At 38.0% G+C, this 20,949-nt stretch overlaps 1 protein-coding gene across 2 annotated transcripts in view; it reads right to left on the reverse strand.

Moving 5' to 3' along the window:
* Positions 1–20,949, reverse strand: part of LOC105472784 (N-6 adenine-specific DNA methyltransferase 1) — a 545,294-nt gene that overhangs the window by 102,921 nt on the left and 421,424 nt on the right. For both annotated transcript variants that reach the window (XM_071095535.1, XM_071095537.1), the window contains one exon: positions 1,411–1,531. The gene's annotated coding sequence lies outside the window, so the exon portion shown is untranslated. The remainder of the gene's footprint in view (positions 1–1,410; positions 1,532–20,949) is intronic.

The raw sequence follows: 20,949 nt of genomic DNA on the forward strand, positions 1-20,949 counted from the left end.
GATTGTGAGTAATGGAAGTCCTATTCGAATTAACAGTTTTAAAAAGAAATCTGTAACTCATGGAGCTGGGAATAGTATTGGTATAACTCATGAGATGAAAGGAAAAGCTATGGGAACCAATATTCCGGTCATTATCCATCTCCCAGCTCCATCTTCAACTGGCTTCTTTCCGTGGGAGGCTTCTCTCCACCTCGCAGGAAACATGTTCGCCAGCAACTAAGTTTTGCATCCTCCCAAATAAAAGAAACATCTTTCTCGCCACATGTTGATGTGGTTTTTCCTTTGTTTTGTTTTGAGATGGAGTCTTGCTCTGTCGCCCAGGCTGGAGTGCAGTGGCGCAATCTCAGCTCACTGCAACCTTCACCTCCCGGGTTCAAGCGATTCTCCTGCCTCAGCCTCCGGAGTAGCTGGGATTACAGTTGCCTACCACCACGCCCGGTTAATTTTTTTGTAGTTTTAGTACAGACACGGTTTCCCCATGTTGGCCAGGGTGGTTTCAAACTCCTGACCTCAAGTGATCCACCCACATTGGACTCCCAAAGTGCCAGGATTACAGGCGTGAACCACCGTGCCTGGCTCATGTTGATATGTTAGCTGAAAAAATTACTCCGGTTGGCCCTACTTTGGACACATGGAAACTCCTGGACTAGTATTTTTTCTGACAAGGTCTGAATGGCAGGAGGGTGAGAGACAGGCAGAATGGGCTTGTCAGGGTCCATGACCAGAAGGAATAAGAAAGTGTTCTAAGAAGACAGCCCACTAGAACCAAAGTCTGAAAGTTATTATGCTAGACAAGTATTTCGTGAAATGAAACATTATGCATTAGACCATTATGACTCACATCATGTCCACTACACAAAAGTCTGGAAAGTGGCAGAAAATAGATTGAACAATAACTTCAGGGATAAAATGGACTAAGTATGATTGCACGATCTGTCTGTTCTTGTAAAAAATCACTTCTATAAGAAGGATTATATGCATTTTTGCTCTAGTTTCCTTCCACCACAGTCTGGCATATAAACTGTGCCTGCCTCTTACCCTTTGTGAACTAGAGATCCTGCTCTGTTTTTATTGCCTTAGGCTTTCAGAGATCAGCAATTACAAAAGCTTCCAAGACTTTTCTCTGCTCAAAAGCTTTGTATACTTTCCCAAAAGAACATAATTTAGGATCTGTCTTTGCAGGTCACAGGTGCTTTCCCACCTGAGGGTCAGGAGGAGGACATCAAGAGAAAGGATCAGTGAAGACAGAGCTTGGAGCAATCACAGATTTTGTCTCACCATTTAGCTTTCTGCTCTCCTTCCCTATGTAGATATATCTCCACTATTTATACTGGAGAAACGTAGATGTGCTCATGATTTCCTTGGATTGATTTAATGTAAGTTAACTTATTAATAAATAACCTTTCTTACCTTTCCCTTTCCATTATCTCATAACATACACAGCACATGAAGCAAAGAAGAAAGTTTCCTGGAGGTATTACTTGTTCATTTATCACCCAAGTTGTCTTTATCCTGTTTTTGCTCATTTAAACTGTGAAGTATTGAAAGGAAAAAAGAAAAAAATGTATGAGGAAGGAAAGACATTTCCTTTATTTGCATTTCTCCATCTCTTGTCATCATTCTCCTTTACTACACCTTGGCCAACATAACCATTTTGCAATACCAGCATTTCCCACTCCCTTATGATAAATATTCACCTCTTATCTTCTAATATCTTATAATCTGCCCGCTTGGGACCAGTAACACCTACATCAGAGACTATGAGTGATTGGTGATGTAATTTAATAAAGGACCTGAGAACATCTGGAAACAGACCAGTATTCACTGTAATAATGTCTGTGCATATCTGAGTTTTCTTTCAGCAAAATCCCTTAAACTTTATTTATTTATTTATTTTTCATTGTAGAGGACTTGTTCACCATAGAAAGCACAATTTGATAAATAGCAAGTAATGAGTAGAGGGCACACATGCAGCAGTAATCCAGAAAAGGAAAATGTTACTGCTGTAACAGCACAAATGAGGTCATCACGGTACAGGGGCTGTAATAGTCAGAGGCTCAACGTGGTGGTCACTAGCCTTTGATTAGCAATTTCCAGTTAGTCAAGTCATGGCCAAGGACAGAGGGCAAAGCATGAAAGACGTATCAGCAATAAGTCAGAAGCAGGAAAATGGAAAAAGTCTTAAAAAAAATAATAATAACCTGACTTGGAAACCAGGGATGAAACCAGTAACACAGGTCACAGCTGGGAGAAATGAAGCTGAAGGTGGAGAAAGCATGGAGGAGGTGAGTCACAGGCCAAGGAACAAAAGCCAGCGAACAAAGCATGGAACACCATGAGTCAGCCACGCTCGGGATAATGAGCAAAGACAGCCTTTCCATGAAACAGCCGCCTTTTGGAGGTGCATGATGGCTGGACTTTCAAGTCTTAAGTTAGCAGGAACATGGGACTGCTTTGGGCCCTGCCTCTGGACATTTGGGGGTCTGGTGGACACAAGAACCCCAGTGGAGGTACCTCTAAAAGAATTCAGATCCCATCAGAGAGGAAGGAGAGAGATTATTCCAAAATGTGGTCATGTGATAAAGCAGCAAGTTGAGAAGGTAGATGGGCCCACATGGCGGAGGACTTAAGGAGGATTTAAGTTAGTGAATTCATAACCTGAAGGCTCATTGGAAAAGCAGAATAACATCATAAAAGCAAAATTGTGCATGGAAAATCAAGGACTTTCTATTGTACTTTGAATCTCTGTTTCATTTATATTTTAAATGTCTAATTTAATTGTTGCAGTCATATTTCAAAATCATATGGCCTAGCAGAAATCATAAATCTTATTAAATGCTCTGTTTCTTAGTCCAACTGCTGTAACAGAATACCACAGACTTGGTAATTTATAAACAACAGAGATTTCTTACACTTCTGGGGGCTGGGAAGTCCTAGGTTGAAGGGGCCACATCTGGCAAAGGCCATCTTGCAGGATAACATGGCAGAAGCCATGAGGGTAATAGAGCATTGGATGAGGAAGGGAAGAAAGTGGGATGAAAACATCCTTTTATCAAAAAGTCACTCTTCAGATAAGTGACCTTCTCCAGCAATAATGGCATTAATCCCATTCACGAGGCTTAGCTCTCATGACCTAATCACCTCTTTGAGGTCCCACCTCTCAACACTGTTCACTGGGGAATCAGTTTCCAACAAATAAGCTTTGAGGGACACATTCAAACAATAGCATTATGATAACGTAAACTTTCTTTTTTTTTGAGATGGAGTCTCGCTCTGTCGCCCAGGCTGGAGTGCAGTGGCGAGATCTCGGCTCACTGCAAGCTCCGTCTCCCGGGTTCCCGCCATTCTCCCGCCTCAGCCTCCCGAGGAGCTGGGACTACAGGCGCCCACCACCTTCCCCAGCTAGTTTTTGTACTTTTAGTAGAGACGGGGTTTCACCGTGTTAGCCAGGATGGTCTCAATCTCCTGACCTCATGATCCACCTGTCTCAGCCTCCCAAAGTGCTGGGATTACAGGCGTGAGCCACCGCGCCCGGCTGATAATGTAAACTTTAAAATAAAGTAAAGAAATGAATCCCTTTTCTAACACTTTCCAAATCTGTTTTCAAGTTATTAATCTATATTCTTTTATATATATGCATGTTTATATATTTATGTGTCTGTATGTATGTGTGTGTATTCCAGTAAGTTTAAAAAACACTAAGAAAACAATACTTAATAGGTTTCTCTACTTTAGAACTAATATTTTAACCTCCAAGATTGGGATCTGTTTGCATTATTTATCAAATTGTTTGACCCTGCATGATTTGTTCGTGAAGCACATATTGGCATCCTTCCTGGAGCAAGGGTTCATTGGAATACCCGTTTGAGAGATTCTGTTTCAGTCTACTGGCTTTTTCCTAAGAAACCAAGCAGTTTGACTGATGTTGCTCAACCAAAAGATGGTTTGGAATGAAGTAACTATTCACGGCAGAATCTACCATCTCCCAAATTGTCAAATTATCGGTATTGTTCTTAAGAAAATGTTTCATGCATAATACACTGAATGTCTTCTTGAGAAAGCAGTGTCCTGCTTTCAGGATTCTGAAGGCACATCAGGATCTTTGGTGGTTTGTAATAATTATTTACAAATTCCATTTTGCTGGTAGAACAGAGAAACACAAGTTTTAAAAGATGCTTCTTAACATGTGGCTAGATAACTAAAGTTTATGCATATTCTGCAATGAGTATATCTTCATATATTTATACACACATATAAAAGGAACTTTGATAAACACCTTGCAACTAGTCTTGTTAATTTATTTTTAATATTGGTTATGAATCAATGTATTGTACTGAGCCTGAGAGTCCTAATCTACAGAACGGGTCTATTAATTCTTATTCTTCTGCTAAAGTGGGTCAAAGAGATGAAAGTATTTTGTAAACTGTTTATGCAAATGTAAATGGTATCATTCAGTATATTTCTGTTGTATATATTTAGTGTCCTTGTTTAACTGAGTGGCTTAATCATTGGAATAGCTTATTCACCTGAAGCACATACTCTTTGGGTATGTATCTACATTAAAACCTAAGCCACATGAATAAAACAGATGTAAATCAAAATTGATATAGATTATCATTGAACCTGGAGTCATATCGTGTTGACCTGCCTAGGTATTAAATTGGGATGATTAGTTCATCTACCTCTAAATTCTGAAAAAATACAGATATTTTCCCCCAAAGTTTGTGTTGCTCACTGCATCTCATAAATGTCACATGTAACTGATTCTCTCCCACTCTTAGCCCTAAATTTTTGTCTACCAAATCCCTCTATAAAACCATGACTATGAAATAAAGGGAGAGGACTGGATAGGATGTCTGTGACAAAAACTACAGACTCATAATGCACCAAAACACAGCATTTACATTCTGAGTATTTTTATTTTACTCTGAGAATTAAAAGCAGGCTGTTGACGCACATAGTCAATAAATCAAACACATGAAAATCTTGGGCTTTCTCCCCAGTGTCCACTTTACCAGGGTTTCTAATAAAAAGTCACATATTTTGAATTCAGCTCATTCAGACCTCAAATCCAAACATAGTTTAATTATTGAACTATGGCTGTTGTTAAATGTCACAACCGAATGTTAAAAAACAGTTGCTGAAACAGACTGTTCACCAAGCACTTTCACCTGACTTCTAAATACGTGGTTAATAGATTGGGACTTTTTTCTTTGTTTTGCCTGTTTTTGTTTTTGTCTTTTGTGTGTTGCCTATTCATAAGACTCTCAGGAAAAAAAAACTGTCAATGTTTACAGGAGAAAGTTAAAAAAAAAAACTGAGCAATACATGCAAACATTGTTTGAACTCACAAATTGGCTGAAACAGTGACCAATTCCCGCAAAAAGAAAAGTGACAAAGAGTAACTAGAATACAAGTTCCCATCAGAGGTTAATCTATATGTTTTCTAAAGCTGGGAAAATAAAACACAATCAGAATATCCAAATATTTTGAAAACACTACTAAGACATTTCATTTGGTCCAAGCCCCTGATTTATAGACATTATAAACAATTGGGCAAAGCACAAAGCTTGCTGGAGACTCTTTAAAAGAATGATGCAAAGAGCAGGAAGAAAATTAATAAGCAACAGATGCATGCATGAGCATTCTGTGTAACTGGCTGTGAGTACAGCATGTGCTGTTTTGTTTGTGCATGAGTTTCCTTAACACATGCACTATTTGTATCTGTAGATATTATACCAAAAAAATCACCATTACAAAAGAGGCTTAAATATTACCAGTTACTACAATTTTAACAAAACGCAGAAAGACAAGTATTCATGGTGAAAAAATACATATATTTTACTTCTCAGTTGCATACCTTTTTTTCCTTCAAAAACAAACAAATCTTGGATAAGAAAAGGCAAAGCAATAGTTTGCCAGAGAATCAATTGATGCACTTGGTTGCGAGACAGGTTTTAAATGTGCAAATTACTTCCATCCAATAGTTCACTTTTGTTTCAAACCAATCATTTTTTTATGTACTAATTTTTCAAACAAAAGTCATATGATTGACTCTGAATAGGTTATGCCTCCATCTTCTGTCCTTACCTTTTACCTCTTCCATGTCTAGCCACTTATAGAAGTGATATAGAACTACGATGCTGCTTAGGGCTAAAAAAAAAAGAATCAAATTTAATGTGCTTGTCTCTATTCAAAAGATTGAATTATATTCATCCTACATTGTTATCCTTTTATTCTTTAATCATAAATTCTACAGATAACCAGTAATGCTTGATGGGCACCAGGTACCTGGAACTGGGGGTGTAAGGATGAGAATGAAAGACACGGATTCTGTTGTCACAGAATTTGCAACCAAGTTAATAAAAAGCCAAAGATTAAAAATACATTCAGTTAATTAGGTTTGACATCCAGCAACTGAATTTTCTTACCAACTCATATAATACGCTCATTCAAATATTCACACATCATTCATTCAACAAACATTTATTCTTACCATGCCTAGTTATGGCAGACACCACTATGTTAAATCCTGAGGTAGGTGTAAGCAAAAATATCCTTGCTCTGGAAATGCTCAAAGACGATCACATAAGATAGATCTGCAAATATGTAGTACTAGAATGTACTAATAGAAATGTGTACTGACACGATGCCAAGCACATAGTAGGTATGGAAAATAAGATGTTCTTGCTTTGGCAAAAATAAACCAAGGAGCTATTTGCCTACAGAGGAGCTAATTATTCTGCCTGATTAAGCTGGACAAGTTTCCATAGAGGAAATGGCATTCGATTAGGGTTTACAGGGATGAAAACACATTTCCCAGATGGTGAAGAACACAAAGACTGTTTTGGGAAGAGGCAAATCACATGTAAAAGCACAGAGAGCTATTAAAAATGTGTAGAATAATCACACATGCCCGATCTCAAGTTCTAAAATTCTAGTGAAGAGGGATTTACTCTGTACATTATATCCTCAGGGAAATTTTAGTTTCCATGCACATGAATTTATACTTCTTCCTGCCTTAGATTATTAGAGAAATAGGAAACTAGAAGTTAAGAAAAGGAAGCAGGAATAACTCACAAGGGAAAAGATAAAAGAGAGATGAGGCAATGCAGTGAAACTGTAGGAGAGAGAAGGAGACCTGGGAGAGGATTATCCTAAAACCTTGTAATTGAGTGTTCTGGTTCATGGGTGAAAACATCCGTGGAGTTGTAGGTGAGGAAGGGCTTTCTTGTAAATTTACTATGTTCAGAATTGGCACCACTGGGCCCTGCATTGCGGAACGGAAGTTGAGAAATAAAGACTACCCGAGGTTAGTTTTCCAGCTCAGGCATCCACATGAATGTCTGCAGAACGGCTGTGAAATCATACCGATAAAAGGTAAATTAAAATCATAAAATCAGAGAGGCTTTGAAAATTAGTGGACAAACACAGGGAATCTTCTGCACCGTAGATTAACACCATCAAACAAAAAAATCTATGAGTTCTGTATTTAAAATATGGAAAATGGAGAACAGAGATATTGAAAAGTCACTGGTGATCAAAGAATGATAAATTAATATGTATCCATCCCATGCTATTAATTACCAAATGAAGGAACATGTGAGATATTGGCATTCTCATTACTTGGTGGGCTGTTTTCATGGCTCTATTTAAGAAAACATAAACTATGCTCATCAGATTTTTGAGAGATTAACTAATGATCTAATTTCCCCAATCCTATTTTTCCCCACGGGATTGTAAATTTCTCACATACGGATTTCATAAATCTAATTTTATGTATACAGAAGGGACTATTACATTGCAGCCAACTAAATTCACCATATCTCACATGGTTGTATACACACAACCTTAGGAGAATTGCAAGAAGCAAGTTTGTCAAAGTGAAACCAAAGAGTTTTAAAAGTGTCCTGTAGCCAGTAAGAAACTAAGGAAAGATTTTAGGAAACTCTGTCTTGAAAATAATTTTTTATTACTGCCTCCTCTTCTTGACTATTGAGAGTTCTTTTTGTAAGGTGCCATCTTTGAATTATGTCGAGTCTTCCTAGAAATGTGGTGGAAAATTCTTTTTTATTGAGAACATATGCATTAAAGGAAAGGAATTTTACATGTGGGAGAATACAAAATAACCAATATCCTAAGTTAAAGAGAGACAGGGAGAGAGAGTAATTTGTTTTAGGCTCCTTCACTGCAAAAGAAGAGGATTTGGTATTGTTTTCATTTGTTTAACTGCATGCATTGCTTGGTGGACAAATGAAAATTAGGTAATTCTATTTGCCAAAGCTTCAAGATCTCACTCTTGAATCAGAATACCAGTACACTCTCTTAAGACACAGCAAGAAGGAAGCTGCAATCCCGCATCACACACGAATCACATGTAAACTATGTACAGTAGTGATCTTCCCAGTGGTAGAAGAGCTCAAAGCCACATGAAACCAATCAACACCATATTGATGTCATCTTCTCAAAACTTCTCATCTGTTTCAGAGCCATCAGACATTGTGATCTTTAAAGCAGATATTTACCCTCTCTGTTGCTAACTAAGCCAAATTTTGCATTACAGTAACTTTTCTTACAAAATATTTTTCGGATTGTTGAAAGAACATAAAATGGGGTGGTTTATTTATTTAGTGGCAATAGTAATTAACACTGATATTATTAACTTATAAACTGTCCATTTAAAAATATGCTTATACATTTATTATGTGTCTTTTTTAATGACTACATCAGCCAGACTCCTAACAGAAAATTATGACATTCTCAAACTGGACAATTTGAGTTCAATAAAAGACCTATTTCTAAAAGTATGGATAAAGCTAAAAATGGTAGCTCCAATAATAGTAAAATACCTCTTTCTTGCAACCTTTGATAGGCAATTGCTCCTCTGGTTTGAAAACTGTCCCTTCCAGAACTCATGCCGAAATGTAATTGCCATTGCGACAGTAGTAAGAGGTGGAGTCTTTAACAGGTGGCAGGCCATGAGGGCTTCACCCTTGCATGTGGAATGGGTGCCTTTATAAAAGGGTAAATTTGGTTTCCTCCTTCTCTCTTGACATTCTGCCTTCCACCATATGATGGCACAAGAAGAAAGCCCTTGCCAGATGCTGGCACCTCAATCTTGGATTTCCCAGCCTCAAGAAGTAAATTTCTGTTCATTATAAACTACCACATCTGTGTCATTCTGTTATGGCAGCACGAAATGGACTAAGGCAGTTGTCAACAACTTGACAAATCTCAAACTCTCCCTTGGCATCTGAAGTACAAGGCAGAGACCCCACTGAGAAGTCTTCTATATGTTTACATGACATGAGTGGATTTAGTTTTCCTCATCATAATCTGTCAGAGTTTCCTCTTAGAAAAGCTTGTGAAAACTACATTGTCATGCCCTTAACACTGGATTGGAAAAACCGCACCAAAATCGCTTGAAGGAAAACTGACTGAACAAAGTTTCACAATAATGTCACTCCTACAATGCATCATCTTTGCAAAACAAGATATCAAATTCTATAACTTCCCAGCACACTAAATTATCTCCCATTTCCTCTACTTTTTTTCTTACAAAAACATATACTATACAAATACACATACCCCCCATTGCCTATCAACAATAATTGTGTACTGAGACTTCCAAAGAAGTTAGGTGACAGTTTAAGTTAGGTGACTTTACATTTGCGTGTATGTAATTACCTGTGAGCATAAGTCTTACCTTTCATGGTTTCCTAGGTAATAGGACCTCTTTGTTGACAGAACGATCCTAATATTGACATAGGAAAAGGAGCCACAAATAAGAGTTGGGCTGTTACTTAGGAAAGCTTGTCATTGTTACTTCCCCAGGCGATAAGAATAAATGATACAATAAAAGAATGAGTGCCTGCTTCAGCAACGCATCATTAAAAGTGAAGAACTACTACAGGAAGCAGAACTCTAAAAGAATGTATGCACTTATGCAACCTTCCTTTTAGCCTTTTGCAGCTAATTCTTATTATTATACATCAAGATAAGAAAAAAAATCACATAAATCTTTGAGGAAAAAAGAATGAAAGAGGGCTTTCTTTAAAGGTTACTAGCTAAATCCGTTTCTTTACTTTCTGATTTTTCTTTCCTTTTAAATAATCATTGAAGGCACTGATTCAAAGGAAGTTAAAGCTGCAAAAGACCTAGAAATCATCTAGGAGTCTATTGACTTTAAAATATTTTTTTCTGAAGAATATTTTGTTCAAGTTCAGTGAAATTCCAACATGTGACAGCGCTTTGTTCTGGCTGAAGTCCACTTGGGTTCCTTTCCTCTTGTAGCCTACATCAGTAGTGGCTTCTACAGGGATTCTGGGTAATTCCCCCCAAGAGCACTGGCCTGGAATAGTGCCCCCTATGTAGAAATAAGAAAAAAATGAGGCACAGAAAGATGAAGGGATCCACCATCACAAAGGTGGTACACAGCAGATAAACATCTCTTCCTTGCCTTTTTATCTCCTACATTTGTCTTCTCATCTTTAAATCGTTTAGTAGGTCTGCAGAATAACTTTCCAGAGAAGATCAACTACACCACATAGCTAAAAGCTGACTTCCTTTTTTTCTTTCATTTCAAAAAATCAAAACACCTGGTTGTGAAATGGGACGTTTTCACAGAATATTTAATTATGGTCCACTTACTGATAGTATCAGTTTTATGTGAACAGTTACATGGCAATTAAATTTCTCAGATTACCATTCTTTAAAGAGTTCTCCAGAGTGCGTCAATGGCAAGGGACCCATTTTTCCAAACCTGTCTTGTTTCCTTAGTGAGTCAGTCTCTCAAAGCTTGTACTGCAGTCATTGTTTGTATTATAAAAGTAATCCCTAAAGTAAGAACAACTACATATAGTCTCTATAAAATTCCTAGCCTAAATAGTCATTTCAAATGCCTTGCTTTCTCAAGTATTGCTTAATATTACCTAACTATGACTACGACTGTACAAAAATATAGAACACTTGGGAGAAGATTATGGCAACAGTGAGACCTGGGAACATTTGTGTATTGGAAGGAAAAACCATGATTCTGGTGGGCAACAAAGAGAATGATCTTGAACAACAAAAGAAGAATATAAGAGTCTGGCATATCATGCTTTTCCAAACGTATGGCTTCATTTAACAAACTTGGGACAGTCTTTATTTTTTCCATGATTACTTGTGTGTCAGCAGGCATAGCTTGGCCTTCTCCATCATAGGCCTGACGCTGAGTCAATGCTTAGCATCCAAACCACACATAAACTATTTTTTCCCCTAGAAAGTGCTCATTGGATGACTTAATAAAAGTATTTTAATGTTTGGAAAGGAAAAACATGCTTGCCTTATTCCTTTAGATTTACAGCTGCTTAGGGTTTATAGAAAATACTGTTGTCAACAATATTCAAAAGGCAGAATAAAAGAGTTTGAGGATGTAATCTTGCTACCTCTATGTTACTCCTACCATTCTGATATGGTTTGGTTCTGTGTCCCCACTCAAATCTCATCTTGAATTGTAATCCCCACACGTCAAGGGATGGACCTGGTGGGAGGTGACTGGCTCATGGGGGCAGTTTCCCCCATGCAGTTCTCATAATACTGAGGGAGTTCTCATGAGATCTGGTTGTTAGATAAGTAAGCAACTGGCATTTCATTGCGCACTCGCGCGCTCTCTCTCTCTCTCTCTCTCCCCCCTGCTGCCATGTAAGACATGCCTTGCTTCCTCTTTGCCTTCCACCATGATTGTAAGTTTCCTGACACCCACCCAGCCACGTGGAACCATGAGTCAATTAAACCTCTTTTTTTTTCTTTTATAAATTACCCAGTCTCAGGTATTTCTTTATAGCAGTATGAAAATGGACTAATACACATCTGCATACCAGAAAGCCAGAGTGATGTAATCTGATGCAGAACAGAAGTTACTATAGAAAGTATGGCATGGGGCCGGGCGCGGTGGCTCAAGCCTGTAACCCCAGCACTTTGGGAGGCCGAGGCCGGCGGATCACGAGGTCAGGAGATCCAGACCATCCTGGCTAACAAGGTGAAACCCTGTCTCTACTAAAAAATACAAAAAACTAGCCGGGCATGGTGGTGGGCACCTGTGGTCCCAGCTACTCGGGAGGCTGAGGCGGGAGAATGGCGTGAACCTGGGAGGCGGAGCTTGCAGTGAGCCCAGATCGCACCACCGCACTCCAGCCTGGGCGACAGAGCGAGACTCCGTCTCAAAAAAAAAAAAAAAAAGAAAGTATGGCATGGGTGACTGATTCTTGCAGGATGCTGACTTCTTAATGAGTTTTCAAACCTTGGACTTTGTACACACCAAATTGTTCTGAGATCAGCACAACTGACTTCTGATTCTAGCGAATTTACGCAATTCCTGTAAAAACAGAGCAAGGAAAGATGAGACCCTGTATCACTGAAGTCATGAATAATAACAATAGCAACAGTATAATAATAGCAAATGTTTTGGGAGCATTTACTATTCCAAACACTAAGCTAAACACTACATGCATCATTTTTCTTATTCTTACAATAAATCTTATATTTCTGTTTTGCAGATAGGAAAATAAAACTTAGGAAAGTTAGGTAATCCATCTAAGTTCACAGAGCTAATAAATTATGGAGTCAATATTAGGAGTCTGGTCTTTCCCTTTAATACCAATACCCTGTTCTTAATCAGCAACAAGTCCACTTCCATCTCTGAGTAGAGGAAGGTAGACTAGATCATGTATAAATTCCAGATCAACTCTTTCAAGCTTTTGATTTTATACTAAAAATCATCTCCTAAACGCCACTAGCAGAAAATAGCATATCATCTCCAGGAACACAGTCCTCAATAGCTGTTTTTCCAACCTCATCTTTCAAGCAACTTGTTCATACATTTCTCATATTCCAAATGAACAATTTCCAAGGCCTTTCCATCTGACTCCATATTCACTGCTGTTTTTCATTCTCACTATTGTCTCCCTTCTTGCACCTTTACCTATCAAAATTCAAACTAGCTATAATTTCCAAACTAAATGCCACTTTCTCCACAAAGCTTTCTCATCAGATGGTGTCTGCTCTATGCATAATTTTTAATTACCAGCCACACATGTCCTGTGAGATGTTATAGCCTTTTATCCTGTGGACCACACACACAGCATAGACACTGTAAAAGGAACAAAATTGTCTCATAACTCTGTCTAATTATCAATATTGTCTAATGACTCTGTTCACCTACTGTGGAGGTGGCTGATTCTTCTCTTATTGCTCATCTTTACCTCTACATTAACCCAAGTCAAGTGCAGCCAACGAAGTCACAATGAGCTGCTTATTTGTAGTTATTTTCCAAAGGATTAAAAAAAGTACAACATATCATTTATGTATGCTATGTAATCAGGGATCTTTACATAAATAAAAGTCAAGCAATTTCAGAAAAATGCTGATAGGAAATAATTCTGTCCAAAAATTCTGAAACAACAATACAACCAAGGGTATGCATGTGTAATCTTTTTGGTAGCACATTACAGACATACTTCTAATACTTCTAGTACTTTATATTCTGAAATTGTATTTTCATCATGGTTTCTCAGCAGGAATTTCATAACCAGTGGTCAAAGCTAATCTCAACATCGCTGATCTAGCTTCAAAAATAATAATAATAGCAACAACAAAAATGAGGTTGAAGAATAGAGCTTTTGTATGATACAAACGTCAGTTGATTACACATCAATTTTTCACATGCCATAAACATGTATCTGGAAACCTCAGCTGCAGTGCACAGGAATTAAATGAATACTAGGGAGGTAAGGGGAGATTATGACAGATGTACAAGTAGAGAAGGAAGAAAGTTTGGGAGAAGGATCAATGAGTTGATGTTCAATGCTAAGCAAGCACAGATCCCAGGTCCCAGAAGCAGGCTTTTCTACTCTCAGCATTCTTGACTGACCTTCAATGGGCTCAGTCAGACTTGAAGACTTCAAAATAGCACGTAGGTTTTCCTTTCCTTTAGAAAAGGAACTGCATTTTCTTTACTGTGAGACCACAACTCTTCTGCCTCTGTACAAAATCTCTGGGGTGTTAAGGCAAAAATAAGGAAAATATAGTCAACTGCAGATATTAAATAAAATAGTGCTTGCAAAGAACTTTGTAATTCAAATGTATTGGCTAGTTTGTAACATGTTAGTTTCATACTGAAGAGCTATATCATTTTTATTACAAAATAAAGCTTTTGAAAATGTTAACATTTATATTTTCAACAAATTCATGAATCAGATTTGCCTTATGTCATCTTATGAAGCATCTCATAGCTAATATCTTAAGCGTTTAGTGCTTGATAAACACATTTGTTTGAGGTTTTCTTTAAAAGATGGACATATTAAATTGACTTTTTAAAAAGGCTTAGTTTATAGCACAATGTTTTGAGGCATAACATCATCGTTTGTTAAATTTTAGTTTTTATGAAGGTTGTTTCTAAAATCTAAATCTCAGGTGTGTATTTTCCTTAATACACAAAACCACTATTAACTAAACAGAAAGAATTTGATATCTAAGTCTAGGGGCAATCTACCTCTTTAGTCCTACAGATCACACAGAGGATGAAAAGGATTCATAACTGACATAACAAAAATCTCTGGTAGACCTAAGACACAGGTTGGGAAAGGGGAAATTATACAGAAAAAGACACAAAAAGGATAAAAGTACTTAGGAAATAAAGAACATATAATAAGAGGGGTGGTAAGTAGTGGTGTGAAGACAAGGTACTTCAGGGAACGTGTAAGTTTCACGCACAATAAGGCACAGTCATAGGATCAACTTCTCAGAGAAAACATTGTCATCAGAGCTACATTTTACAGTGCAAAACACCACACTGTAACTTCCAAACACATTAACCTGGAGAGGAAAACACAGACAAAAGCATTCCAATGTGAGAATATATCTTTCAAATGAATGCAATAAGCCAAGAACCACCTCCAATCTAATGGTTACATGACTCGGAGCCAGGACCAGCTCAAGGCCCTGGTCAACTGTGCATGCTTTTGCAGTTGTCTGAAGAATCTTCCAGTGATGAGCCAGACCACTAATAACTGATTCCAAGGTTATGGTGTAGAGAACTGAAAAGGTTCCTTACCCTTCACGCTGCTAATACTTTGTTTCCTTACTCACAATTAACCTTATGATCTTAAATTATAAACCCCACATAATAAAGCTGACTAAATAAGAAACATCCTGTCTTATTCTGCAAAATAATAAAGAAGTCACTCTGATTCATTCAAATTATGGTAAATTTAATTCTTTCTGAATTTCGTGTAAAAGCTCTATTAAAAAGTCCAAAATAAATACACTTGCTCGGACACAAAGGATGAAGCAAATTGCAAAAACATTAAGTCCTAATCTGGTGGTTCTCAACATTTGTAACAATTTAGAATCACCCAGGAAACATAAAAAAGAGAAGATTCCTAGGCTTCCATCCTCAGAACAATTATATTATTCTTTCTGGGAGGTTAGACTCGGGCATCAGTATTCTTTAAAAGCTCCTCAAGTCATGAGAATACATAGCCAAGGTAGAGAACTACAGGCCTCATCTATTCGCTTATGAGATGGTAGTGGAGTGACAGAAGGAAATTCTCCTATAAGATGAGAATTCAAAGTCAAATTAAACAGGATGAGATGTGTGGTTTGGGGCAAATGAATCAGGCTCTCTGTGCTTCATATTCTGTATCCTTAAAATGGAGGACAAATAATTTCTCTTAAAGATCAGATACTTCTCTGGGGTTAAGGATCAATTATCACAGAACAGCTGGCTAGTGGTGAGACTGCAACAAGGTGGAATTCCCTCTCACTCCTGAACGCCTCCTTTCTCCCTCTGCCATTGATCTAAGCCTTCATCAACTAAGTTATTTATTCACTTCATGTCACAAAATATTGCTTTCTCATGAAAAGAAAGTGGTGATTATTAATTTCTAGGCATACTAAAAATTAAGTATTTTTAAATTTATTCATTCCAGTCAAGGTTTAATATATTTATTAAGAATAATATAAAAATATGTCTTGAATTATCTACCACATCTCAGTAGAACACTTTCTCTTAAAATAGTAATCCTTGTGCAAAATGGTCTAGAAGGAGACAGACATTTAAAAATACAATGAATCACATAGGTACAATAAGAGAAAAAATATATGATAAAATGGATGAAAAGAGAGGAAAGCGTCAGAAAATGCTTTGAGCAGAAAAAAGTTCCAGTGCGATTATAGACTTTACCAAGAAAGCTAACCAAGCTTATTCTTTCATATAAAGGACCATTTAAGAAATCAGATATTGTAATTTCTAATCTTCCAAATGATTGTTTGCCAAATCCACATGAATTTGACAAAAAAAAAAATCAACGAGAATGTCAAATATTTTAAAGAACATCTAAAATTATCAGAAAGACAGCATAATAAAGAAAACTATTTAAACTAGTTAAGAGTGAACACTGGACATTTATACATGAGCTATCTCTGCTGGGCATAAATGGCATCTGAGAATAATCTAAACCACGGTCACTATGTCTCTTGTATACTTCTTACCACAGCGCTGCCACTGGCACAGCCACCATCTCGCACTATTTCTTTCAGTCAGGGTTGGATTTAGGAGATGACTTTTAAGCAACCAAACCACGCAGTGTCACACTGTTTGCCAAGGGAAATTTTTGGTGTGTGTTTGTTTGTTTTTAAGATGGAGTCTCATTCTGTTGCCCAGGCTGGGGTGCAGCCATGCAATCTCAGCTCACTGCAACCTCCATCTCCCAGGTTCCCAGCGATTCTCCGACCGCAGCCTTCTGAGTAGCTGGGATTACAGGCATGTGCCACCACATCTGGCTAATTTTTTTGTATTTTTATTAGAGATGGGTTTTCACTATGTTGGTCAGGCTGGTCTTAAACTCCTGACCTCAGGTGATTCACCCGCCTCAGCCTCCCAAAGTGCTGGGACTACAGGCGTGAGCCACCGCACCTGGCCAGGAACTGTTAATAGCACACCGTGCGCCATGTAGACTATAATTTCACTATCAGTTCCCATAATTGAATGCAGATGCTACATGCCCATGGGACCATTTCTGGTGAACTTTTTGACCACTGAATGGAGGGATCTAGTTTGTTCTTCTCATAGAGCCAAGAAGGTCTTTTCAGTGCTGCAACATCCTCATTTGTTAGGAGACATGAGGGTGAAAAGGTTGTTGGACAAGGGCTTGATGCTGACCGCTAATATTTGCCATGTTATCTCCCTCCTCTCCTTCATGAGCTATGTAAATTTTAAGAGATCAACCAGTATCTGTAGCCCTGAAAAGGTCAGATGTGATCATTATTCTACTCAACTACCAAAGTTAATTTTGTTTCAATCAAAATAAGCAAAACCAATTGAGATTTTTAGAGGACTTTAAAAATTACATATCTGGTACTCATTCATTTATGTTGTTCATGTTTCTAGTTATTTATTCATTCATGACCTAGTCATTAAATAAATAATTATAAAGTCTCTATTATAAACCAGATAATGTTCGAGGTACTGGAGATGAAAAGATAAATAAGACAGCATCCCTGCCTCAAGTTCTTTACAGTATAGAACAGGATTTCTCATCTTCACCATTATTGACACTGGGGACCAGGCAATTCGTTGTCACAGAACTTTTCCTGTGCATTGTAGAACATTTAACATCACCCTTGGTCTCTTCCCACTAGATGCCAGTAGCACCCCCTCACTGCCTTCTCCCCAGGGTTTTGACAAGGAAAATGTCTCCAGACATTGCCAGATGTCCACAGGGGACAAAATCACTTTCAGATGAGGACTGATGGTCTAGAAGGAAGAGATAGACATTACAAAATACAATGAATGACATGGGTACAATAATAGGAAAACACAGACGATAAAATGTAGGAAAAGAGAGGGAAGTGCCAGGAAATGCTTTGAGTAGAAAAAGGCTGAAGAGTGTGATTATAGACCTTCTTTCTGACTAAATATGCTTGTTATTTCTACTGTGACAAGACTACCCCAGGCTGGGGTGAGAGGCATCATGTGAGGCCATCTCTTCCTAGAATCCCAAATGGGATCTTCTCATTTGATTTCTTACCCCTCACACCCTCCCCTGGATTGAAAGGGATAACACTCAGCTGTGTTTCCCTCCTGGATGAAACTACTCTAACGTAATATATCCTCTTTCTCTGGATCACAGTAAGCCTGTAGATCCTTGCAGATTATTGCAAGCATGATTGAGCAGAAGGAAGGTTGAAGTAATGCTCTTGAGTGTCCCTCTGCTTCAGTGTGGCAGGAGGGGGCAGAGGTGTCCAAAGGCAGGGAAGTTAAGAGCCAGTGAGACTGCAGTGGGGGCTTCTATAGCAAATGGCTGAGGCTCAGTGGGGTCTACAGTGCCTAAAAGAGCCAGATGGCATCAAGGCAGCAAGAAAGACCACTGTGGAGGCTCTTGCAGTGAGAAATAAGGAGCAGAGAGGAAATCTGAATGACTGGACATAAACCTAAAATAAATCTAACTACATAAAAATATAGAGAAAAAATGAAATACCATTAAAAAAAGCATGTTAGAATTCTTTACTAGAGTAGGCATAATTCAGGAAGATTCTATCAGTTACAGAAAAGGAATCATCTCCATATTCTTTGCCCATCTGTATTTTGACGTGATGACTTTCTATTTTGCTACTCAATAACTTCAAGATTAGAAATACAACATTCTGCAGGAGCACACAGCACAGTGCAGGTCTTGGCACTCAGGGAAAACTGGGATGAAAACATATAATTTTGAACAGAGATTGGAGCATGAACAGAAAGTAGCTTGCTGAAGGTAGAGAGGACAAAAGAGAGAGGAAGGATATTCCAACAAAGGGGATGGATGCAAGGGGCTCCAGATGTGGGGAAGAATTAGGTGAGTTTGAGAACTGGCATATATACATACAGCATTTCTAAGGTAAAGAGAGACATAATAGCCAATATTTATTCAGGATGTATTATATTCCAGGCACTATGCTACATGCTTTATAAAACTAATCCTGATTAAGGTTCATAACAATTAAGTAGGTAGTTGTAGCCCCTCTTCCTCATTTAGTTATTATCTTCATCATCATATTTTGTATTTTGGGAAATGGATAGATACAAGGAATGAAAGAACAGATTCGCAAGAACCATTTAAGAAGCTATCGCTGCAGAGCAGGAAGAACTGAAGTTCCAGACTATGCCATCAGTGATTGGAATAAAAAAGAATGAATGGATTCATGAGTCATTTCAAAGGTAGAACTGAAAGAGGTTGGATGCAACCAACTTATTTTTAAAATTCAAGAGAAGTGTTGAATAGGAGGCCAAAGTTTTAACTATGGAAAACAAGTAGCGAAGTCCTGCCCCAAGATGGGTCAACAGAAAGTGGAAAGTGGGGTTTGGGAGGCATGCAAAGATATAGAAAAGATAAGCTGTAAAATGGGGAGCTATGATTTGTACTGCTCAGTTTGAGGTACAGCAGGTAGCTGGAAATGGAGAATGGGAGCTTTGCAGGGAGAGATGGTCAAGGACGTAAGTTTAGATGACTTTTACTTTGAGGTAAAAGTTGGATCCTAGGAATGATTAAAATGGTAAAAAGAGAAGGAGGCAAATTAAATCAGGTACTGATAGTTCCGGATCAAAAAGGATCCATACCGTTCATCTGCAAGTCCAATCTATCTTGCTTTCTGTTCAAACATTAACAATGCCAAGAGCCCTGGAATCCAAAGTACATATTGCTTTTCTGATTTTTTTTGCTCCAAAGAGACCAGGAAGAGCAACCACTATCTGATAACTGCTCTTTTTCCAAGGCCTTTCCAGATACAAACATTTCTAAGCCTTGTGCTCTCTAGGGACCCTTCAGAGATCCATAGGCTCATGTCATCCTGTGATCATGCCCACGGACCTGATTCTCTTAACTTTCTCAAACTAAATGTCAGATCAGGCGGGGACTTCAGATGTGGGTGTTTTAATGTCGTTGAGGTAAATAAAATAGTGACCTCCCACTGAAGGACACTGGGCCTTACAGCTTGGTATCGTTAAATGTGTTCAATCTGATTTGTTGAAATGTTCCATCCTTGCTTTGTCATAAAAGAACAAATTAAATATTTAAAGGAATACAGCAAATGTTTAAAACATGTTGCCTTTTCTTCACCATCTGTGTTTTATTTATTAAATTCTGCCCACTTAAAATTATCCTCTCCCCAACCTACAACTGTCAAAATCCCATCTTTCAACATTTCATATCATCTCATCTCAAAACCCCATTAGAAAGTTATTCCTATTCTTCTTAGAGGGAATGAATTGTCAATCACTCTGTGCCCTGGGCACTTATATCTGTGAAAGCCTTTGCTGTGTTCTCCTATATTTTAGGGATGAGCGCATGTGTTTGTGCTTTTGCGTGTGTGTGTGTGTGTGTGTGTGTGTGTGTGTGTGTGTATACATGTGATTGGAGCTGCTGAATGAAGTTGCTGAAAGAGACATATGGCCATGTAAGTAATAACAAATAGAAGGGCTCTATGAAAACACAAGCCAGAAATTATTCACTATTTCATGTTGAAAATAACACTTTCAGCAGAAAAATCCTCATTTGAAAATAGCAACAGTATAATTAGCCTTCAACTTTACTTCCTTATTAGTGATGCAATTCTCCATTCCACACAATGCAACACATTGTCAGAAATGGATGTTCATATAATGGATTGGAAGAGCATAGAATCCAAACATCTGGATTCTTCCACACATGCCTCATTAGCTGTTTCTGCAAAAGCCAATAGGAACTCCATGTTGATGCAATTAAATGTGACTGGAGAAATACATGCTTCTCACATTTTTAGTTATACATATGTATATGTTTGGCATATAATTCAATATAGTCACAGAAATTTTAAAAAAGAAAAGTTTTCTACAGCCATGTCTGTTAACCATCACTGTGCTACTTCCTGGAAGCAGGGGAAAAGTGAGTA

This window comes from Macaca nemestrina, chromosome 4, assembly GCF_043159975.1.
Source record: "Macaca nemestrina isolate mMacNem1 chromosome 4, mMacNem.hap1, whole genome shotgun sequence".
NCBI classification, from domain to species: Eukaryota; Metazoa; Chordata; class Mammalia; order Primates; family Cercopithecidae; genus Macaca; species Macaca nemestrina.